We start from the raw sequence: 9,702 nt of genomic DNA on the forward strand, positions 1-9,702 counted from the left end.
TTGAAAATTGGATATATTAGTTTAAAAAATCTGGAAAATGATTTTTTCTAAATCTGGAAAATTGTAAGGTATTTTTTTTTTTTTAAAAAGTGTCCTAATGTTTTTTAAATCTGAATTAGTTTTAAAAAATCTGAAAAACTGATTTTTAAAAATATAATTTTCCAAATTTTTTAATAAAAAATATTCAATTTTCCAGTTTTTTTTAAGAAGCGGGTTTTATAAAATAAAATAAAATTCAGATTTTTTATAAAAGCATTTTTAATAGATTTGTTTTTAGAAAAATCAATTTTCCAGATTGTTTTTAAAAAAAATTGCCACGTAGGCACCACATAGAATAAGTTAAATGTCATGTGGCGTCCATGTCACCTAATTCCAATGACTAGACTTGTTTATGTGAAAATATGTTAGAAATGAGGGGTATTTTTAAAACTTTGCTAACGGTAAGGGTATATTTGGCTCCAACCTGTAACGGGAGGGGTATATTTGACTACTTTGGCTAATGGAGGGCAAAGTCAACTAATAAACTAAAGTAGAGAGGTATATTTGACCCTTTCCCCTTGTTTTTATTATCAGGTCATTCAAAAAATACGTATAGGTAAGTTTTCTTAAAATATGAAATTTATAATACTGAAAATAAGATATATTATCGGCTCACAACAACAAATATGACCAGATGGTGAGTAATTGGACACATCTTAATTAAGGGGTCGTTTGGTTGGGAAACAAGTTATCTCAGGATTACTTACTTCGGGATTAGTTATCTCAGGATTGATATTCCACCCTCTCACAGGGATAAAAATAACACTACAACCCGGGATAGCTAATTTCGGGATTAGTTATATATACAAAACCGTGGGATAAACTCATCTCAAATTTAATTCTAGAATTAATTATCCCTTATACCTTAAGGATTGATATTCCAGTCAACTTGCTTATCTCTAAACTTGCCTTCCTGGTCATGAAGTCATCTAAAACAAACAAAATTTTGCCCCATTTGTCAATGCATTCCTGAAATGATGACTAATTTCATTTTCATGTTGGCCTGTTGGAAAGGCACTGACATTTTTTTTTTTTCGGGGGAGGGGGATGTAGAGGTGCCTAATGTCCTATATAAACCTTCTACTAGCTAGGTTTACAACATCAACAAACAATAGTTTTAGAAAAGAAAGAACAATTATAGATGATCCAAAAATAAAATAAAAATGGACCCTACTTTACTGGGGTTGAAGGTTATGAGGAATATTAAGTTTTTGTTGTTGGTGCTTTGTCTAGTGGTTATGGCCAATCAGTGGTGGCAGAGGTAAGTCTGTGAACGGGTTCAATTGAATCCACTTCGTTTAAAAGTTACACTACATAAATGGATTAACAACAAATCTTTTTGTGTATATAGAAACTGTTAAATCTCCCTAATATTATCAGCTCAATGATAAGGCCATAGAAGACATTGTTAGCTTTAAGCCTCCAAGGTTTGAAGGCTCCAAAAGTACTACTCTAATTATATTATAAAATATAATTTCTATAATTATCATTAATATCATGTATTAAATTATTATCTTTCTTCTCTTTTTTGGATTTGGCTGAGATTATTTGAATGAGTGGGTAAATTATGATTATTTGCCTCTTCAATTTTGATTTGTCCTCTGCGTATATTTACTTATATTTTGTATTTCTAAACGACTTAACTTTTCAATCTCAATCCAGTTTTCCCAGATTAGCTATTTCTCTTGTCTCATTTAATTGATCCATAGTTCAAGACATAAGTTCTTTTATCTTATTACTATATGGAGTTTATGGTCCCTGATTCTGTGATTTATTGTACTAATTACTGCTATAGCTAGTGTTGTATTAATATTTTGCTAGTGAACTTACAAAGTAAGCTGTAAAGGTAGAAAAAAACAGATCAATCCAGAGATAACAGTTCCTCTTGTTATGATTTATCCTTAAGCCACTAATTCCTTTCAACGCTCCTGCTCCTTGATAATTAATCATATGTCGTCATTTAAATTTATATATATTTGATACCTTTTTGTTAGGATTATTGACTCCGCCATTGTGAGCAACATGTGTTGGGAGGAAGAGAGAAATGTCATATTAGAGCTACAAGCAAACATGATGAGTTCAAATGGTGGACTCTTGACAGTTTGGGCAGCCTATAATGAGAGTGGTTTTTAAGATTGTTGTTCTTGGCATAGGGTAAAATGCAATTTAGCAACAGGTCGAGTGATAAAACTCAATGTCAGAGCAAAAAGGCTAGGATCAGGGGATGGTTGGAGTTTTAATGCCTCTCTGTTTCTTCCATTCAAATCACTAGAAGTTCTTATAGTGTCTGAATTATATTATAGGGTCGATAAAAAATGAAGGTTGATCTCTTTTTGCCACATCTCTTTTTCTCTATAATCATCTGGGATCTGGAACTCATCGGCTCGATTAACTCAGATTCCTGCTGTACAGGGTTCATTTAAGGGGAAAATGTGTTCCCTACTAAGTGTTTATTTATTTGAAGAACTCAAACCTGAAATCTCTAGTTAAGGAAGGAGGAATTTCATCCATCGAACCACACACAAATGTTTGATGGAAATTTCTGAGGGAGTCATCGGAAATTGTCTCATTGAAAGCTATCTGATGGACATTCTGTTGAAAATCTCATATTTCCAATGGACTTCCCTCATCAAAAAATATTTTGAAAACATTGTTTTGTTGTAAAAAAATGACCAATTTTGGGGCAGTTTTTGAAAATGAATTTTTCAATTTTCAAAAAGTGGTTTAGACTAGTTTTTCAAGTTTTCTAAGGACAAAACTTCAACTTCTTTTCAAGTCAAAAGCATGTCCAAACACAATTTTAACTTTCAAAAACCATTTTTCATCTCATCTTAAAAGACTTTTTTTTTTTCAAGTTTCAATCAAATCTATGTCCAAATGCTAGCTATGTATGCATATTAACCATGTTTGTTTTCACTTGTGATTTTATTATCCAGGTTTCGATAAATTGTCACATCTGGCCAACCTGAAAGTACTCGATTTGCAGTTAAATTATCTCCGCTTTCCAAATGTTTTAACACCTCTGTGTTGGATTTCATCTCTTGAGGTTCTACGATTTAATAATGTTCTAGGCACACAAATGGGTACAGTTGGATTCCCTTCATTGAAGAATCACTCTATACCAGGTACAAAGTACTATTCCTACTTCTTTATTTTTTTTTGGTGTAAGATATAAAAATTGTTGAATCACCTTGCATAACAAAATTTAATAGTAATGATAAAAGGTAACTCCAAAATAGTTTTAAGTTGTAGGTTAGAATTTTAATCGTCACACTCTATGAATTTTGAAGTCCCCTTGCTAGAAATTTTGGCTCCGTCAATGAATGCTACCTCTTTTTTTCTTCTAAAAATTATGATATTCGGACCAACTTACGCGCCCTCGACTCATTTAATGCCCTTTTATCTGACATGCAAATGAATCATATCAGTATACTCTATCCTTCTTTTGATATGCATATACTAAGGGTGGTTGTAATAGATTTTTTGAAGTGGCTATTGTTGGATAATATTATGCAATATTAGGACTCACTTGAAATAGTTTTATTTTTAAGATGAAGGCATAAGTGAGAAATGTCCCGGGATGAGCAATTTAAAAGTACTCGTGTTGACAGGTTATGGAATCAACGACATCAATGTCCTTTCTGCATTGGGTAAGCTCCTTTTCCATAAATATGTGTTCAAATTAACTCGGAGATTGTACTATACGATGATTAAAAAAGTCATAAAAGAGAAAAACAAGAAATGAGTAAAAACAATGGATCAAATAAGACTAACGGTGTTTCTTTAAATTATGGGATACAATATTCTAAATTTTTTAATGTTTGGTTGGTTAAAATATTTTGAATTTTTATTTTAGAAAAATAAATTCCTTAAAAATCACCATCAAAAAGTTAAGTTGGGATGGATAGGGTTCCACCGCCCTTAACCAGAAGTCTCGAGTTTGAGCCCTGAGAATGAAAATATCCTGATAGAGAGTGCCCCCCACCCCCCGCCCCCTTCCCCCTCCCTTCGTGGTCATTACTCGGCACAAATATGGACTAGTTGGAGCTCAAAATGCAAAAGGTTAGCTCTAGTAGTCCAGGTGTTCAAAATTGTCTCTAATGTCCTAGGTTCGATCCCCGCTGACAACATTATTTTAGCTTGTAGTCTTCTCTTTGAGGTTTGCTTTTTTTGATTAATAAAAATTATCCCTAGGCACCCCGCCTAGTGGATTGATTAAAAAAAAAAGACTAGTTGGAGCTCTAAAATAGTTACCAGACGCTAAGTGAGAAACCCCAAAAAGTTCCTTAGAAGTCGAGAAAATAACTTATGTGGTCGGAGTTAGGAAAAATGAATTTCATAAGTAAGCATTCCGTGATAATTGTCTCCTCCCTATCCCCGACATCCCTCCACCCCCACCCCCACCATCCCTTCACCACACAATGTTTGCCTAGATTAAGTATAAATATTCTTGGCATAGTATTCTCTACTACTTACCAAACACTAAAAATTAAAAAAATACTTAGTTTCTGGAAAATATCCCCTCCTAAAACCACAAAGAAGAGAAAGGATACACTCAAGTATTTTGGTTTTGCCCCTAGCTAATAATGAATTTCATAAACCAATGCAGGTCTTGATACACATGCTGGATTGGGGAATTTAGAGAGACTCTATTTGTCTACCAATGACTTCAATTCCACCATCTTTTCATCTCTTAAGCATCTTCCATCTCTCAAGCATCTGGATCTCCATAACAATGACATTGATGGAAAAATTGAAATGAATGGTTCGTTAAACTTCTTACTATCCAAGTTTCACCCCTTTATCACATGCATATAGCTTCGTCGTCGTAAAATGGTTGTGGTGGAATGGATAGGATTTCCTTCACCCTTAATGAAAGGTCTCGAGTTTGATCCCTGTCAATGAAAAACTTTGGTTGGGGGCGCTTCCTCCATTGGGATAATCCCAATTAATAGGCCCCAAAGCGAGTACTGGAAACCCAAAAACGTCCCGAAAAAACATGTTGCTTCATTAAGATATCGACCGTACAACTAAATATCTCAAGTATCTTCTTTTTTGTTGTGCTTATAATTTATTTTGATTTAATTGTCTAGATATAATTGCCTTGAGCAATTTGGAATTTCTAGAGCTCCGGATGAACAATTTTGAGGGCTTTGTGACTACCAAAGGTACATGGATTACTAACTTCAAAGAATTGTTATTGTACTTGTTATTGGATTATTTGATAAATCCAATAATTGTCTACCTCAGAAATAGACTGAATTTATCTATTATTGTGTGACAAAGGATAGATTTAATGTTAACAATAAGATCTATTCCTTCTTATGCACCAATAACCAGGTAGTAAAAGAATGAGTTCTCTAATGAATTTAGGACTTGGAAGTTCTAATTCCAACTCCACCAACATCGTACAATCCTTAAAATTATTCTCATCTCTCAAGGGGATTTTTTATGTAGATAGTGATCTCACTGCTTCTGCCTTAACTTATGGTAAACTCTAACTTAAAGTCTCTCCACATTACTTCTATTACTTTTTTTTTTTTTAATATTGGTGTGGTGATTCTTTTTCTTTTTCATTTTCTTTGACTCTCTCTCTGATATAAGAATTAAGAAATCTGAGCACACTGGAGTACTTGTACTAGGAGGGATCTTCTTTAAATGAGAATTTTCTTTCAAGCATTGGACAAATGACTTCTCTTAAAGTGCTGACTATGGATTTTGGTGGGGGTTATGGCACCCTCCCTAATCAAGGTAGTGTTACTCTTTTTTTTTTCAAACATTACCATGATTCTATTCATATATGCATTATTGTTGTGGAAGGAAGATCGTGAGTTAACTGACCTGCAACCACACCAACACAAATAGAAAAGAAGAAATAACTCAGAGATTTAACGAGATACATCCTCAGGGCAAAAGCAGAGAGAGCTTTTCACTCTGAACGAGAATAATCGTGCAAAAAATCCTCAATTACAACTCCTTTATATAGATCCAACCAATTCCTACTCCTTGTCTACAAGGAGCTGAGTTAGCCAACCTAAAAGGTCAATGAGTTTCTCAAACTTACAAGTAAATCTGACATAATTAGAATGATTTAAGACAAACTACAATAATAAATACTTATTGTACAAATTTTTGTTAGCCAAATGTCATCTGAACCTTTTCTTTTTGAAATATAGGTTGGTGTGAACTTAAAAACCTTCTGGCATTCAATAGCAACAATTTTGAGGGAACACTTCCTTCATGTATTGGAAACTTGACATCACTTCGATGGCTTAATCTTGCTGGGAATCACTTCACTGGAAATATCGCCTCATATCCTCTTTGGAAGACACTCACATCACTAGAGTTCTTGGATATTTCAGATAACCAATTTGAAGTTCCACTATCATTCAACCAATTCGCAAACCATTCAAAACTTACCTACTTGGATGTTGGCTATAATACTATAACTACAGACACCGAATTCAAGAATTGGGCCCCAAATTTCTAGTTGCAGCTTTTTTCTATGGACGGATTCATAAACCTTCAAAAATTTCCTTCCTTCCTCCATTACCAGCATGACTTGAGAGTTCTCGCTATAGAAGAAAATCAATTACCAGGAAACTTTCCGACTTGGTTGTTAGAGAATAACACCGGACTTGCAGGCCTTTATGCTAGAGATAATGCTTTCATCGGACGATTGAAGTTGCCATCCAGTACTCATCTCTGTTTAAAGGAACTTGATGTCTCTTATAACAAACTAAGCGGACGTGTTCCAGCAAACATAAGTTCAACGTTCCCAATGCTTGATCACCTGAACATGTCAACAAATTTGCTTGAAGGTCCTATACCTTCTGATATTGGCGGCTTTAATTTAGTCTGGCTAGACCTATCTCACAATTTCTTGTCCGGAGGAGTTCCTAGCGATCTGGCAATTGGTTCTCCTGTTCTGAAGTACCTCCGGCTGTCAAACAACAAGTTGTCAGGGCAAATATTTTCAAAAGATGTCAGACCAAGTAGACTGTTTTATTTGTACTTGAATGATAATAGGTTTGAGGGACCATTACCTAGTAACATTTTTCTCAATTCCCTTATTGCACTGGATGCTCGCAGCAATAAGTTCTCTGGAGAGATTTCGAGATGGATTAGAGATAACACAAGATTGTTACAACTCGATTTGGCTAGAAATCACCTCGAAGGCTCACTTCCAGTTGAGATTTGCAACTTGAAGCTCATTCGGGTCTTAGCTTTGTCCGAAAACAGACTTTCTGGTTCTGTTCCTTCTTGTGTGAGTGGTATACCCCTTGAACACATCCATCTAGAAAAAAATCAATTGGGTGGTGAACTTGAAGATTCACTTTTCAACATCTCTTCTTTGATAACATTGGATCTTGGCCACAACAGTTTTACAAGAAGTATCCCACAAACCATAGGCTCACTTGCATATCTAAACTTCCTTCTCCTCAACAATAACCAATTGGAAGGAGAAATTCCAAATCAGATTTGTCTGCTGAACAAGTTATCCATCATGGATTTGTCTTTTAATAAGCTTTATGGTCCGCTCCTTCCTTGTTTGGGTAACTTAACACAAGCGGAAAATGATGCAGAAACTAGAAGTGTATATTGTCAAATGTATTCCTATTCAGCGTGGCTAGATTTCTGGTATTGGATAAGATCAACAAGGCATTACCACATTTTAGATGGAATTCTAAGTGACTTCACTGTGATGGGTACAGAAAACCGGGTCCAGTTTTCAACAAAAAGAAACTCATACACTTACAAGGGAAGCATTCTACAGCAGATGTCAGGTATTGATCTCTCAAGTAACGGATTAATAGGTGAAATTCCCATTGAGCTAGGAAACTTGAGCAAAATACATGCATTGAATCTATCCCACAACCATATCGTTGGAAGAATCCCAAATACCTACTCCAATCTACATGAAACTGAGAGTCTGGACCTATCCTACAACAACTTGAATGGGAGAATTCCTGTTGGCCTACTAGAGCTATATACTTTGGAGATATTCAGCGTAGCATATAATAACTTATCTGGCGCATTACCACCACTTAAAGCTCAGTTTTTAACTTTTGACAAAAGCAGCTATCAAGGGAATCCGTTGCTTTGTGGTTATCCATTAGACAACGAGTGTAGCGATACTAAATCGTCAAATACCTGAAATAATGGAAGTGAGGAATCTGTAGGCTTTGTGGATATAGAGGATTTCTACATCAGCTTTGTTGTATCTTATGGAGCGATCTTGATGGGACTAGTTGCAGCACTCTTCAATCCTTAATGGAGAGCAACATGGTTTAGGCTTGTTGAGGTTTTGATGTTCTCTTCTTACTATTTTCTACTAGACAATGTTGTTACACCCCTCAAGAATAGATGGTGGAGGAACCTCAGGTAATTGTTGTTCTCATTCTTAGGGGTCGTTTGGTTCAAAGACAAGTTATGCTGAAATTAGTTATGCTGACAATATTTCTTATCGACCGTTGTTTGTTGAATTAAAAATAACATCCATTGCCTAATAGTATTGAATAAGAAGTTAAGCATTATTACCTTATACCTCTGCTACTGTCACCCCAATTGCAATAGCTGACTACCAGTTCCTTTAGTTGCCAAACACCTCTTAGTGCCATCTATGTCAACCAAAATTCACAAATTTTAGATTTTATCATTCACAAATAATCATTTTGGAGCCCCAAATAGCATATTCAATAGTTTAAAAAAAATGTTCAAAAAAAGAAGGGCGACAGGGCTAATTAGTGAAGCCTTTTTTTTTTTTTAATTATTATTGCTTCTTTCCGTAACAGTCATATTCACAAAAAAATAGTGCTTTTACAATTAAAATTATTTCAAATATATGAAAAAATAAAAATAAATGTAGAGAAAAAAAGAGAAATACATAGAATTTTGTTTGGCAAAAAAAAAAAAAAAAAATGAAGCAGAAGGATATCAAGTTTAGCTTGGGCAAAGAAAACCCTTTCAATTGGGTTCAAATTGAAGTAATTTGGGCTTGGGCCTGGATCTATTCATTTAATCAGGCACATTTTGAGGGTAAAAATAAACGTCAATTGACAACTTTTTGGCCTTATCTTTTGAAAAATAGCCATTATTATGATTCTATATGAATAAAATTCCACTCGTAGAGTCTAAAGCTCTGTAATAATAACTATTTTTCAATTATATGAGATGGAGTGAAAAAGTACTCCCTCCGTCTCAATTTATGTGACATATTTCAGAATTTCGAGAGTCAAAAGAGTTTTTTTTTTGTACTGCGATTCTTTCACAGTCCTTTTAAATATTTTGAATTGTTAATTACTTTGACTTATAAATTTTTCACGTAGTTTTCAAATATATAAATTTTACTTTATAAAACTTAAAGATTATATGTGCGAATTCACAGTCAAAATAAAAAACTTTGACCCTCGAAATTCGAACTATGCGGCGTAAATTGGGACAAACAAGTAGCTATTTGTAAAGTTTTCCCATTTTATACCGGAAAATTACTTAAAAGCATTAAAATTATAATAAGCAGTTTCTCCATTTCCTTTTACGCACTATTTCATTATTAGACTTTAGACCGTTTAAAAAAAGGTACCTTCTTATATTGGAAAAAAAAAACATTAGAGGTAAGTTCATTCATGACGTGTTTTATGGCCACATAAATATGTTGACATG

At 34.2% G+C, this 9,702-nt stretch overlaps 1 pseudogene; it reads left to right on the plus strand.

Annotated features, from left to right (window-relative positions):
* The first annotated feature begins 1,089 nt into the window (after window positions 1-1,089).
* Window positions 1,090-8,586, plus strand: LOC132614196 (cuscuta receptor 1-like; annotated as a pseudogene).
* Window positions 8,587-9,702: the final 1,116 nt, after the last annotated feature.

Source organism: Lycium barbarum, chromosome 10 (assembly GCF_019175385.1).
Source record: "Lycium barbarum isolate Lr01 chromosome 10, ASM1917538v2, whole genome shotgun sequence".
NCBI lineage: Eukaryota > Viridiplantae > Streptophyta > Magnoliopsida > Solanales > Solanaceae > Lycium > Lycium barbarum.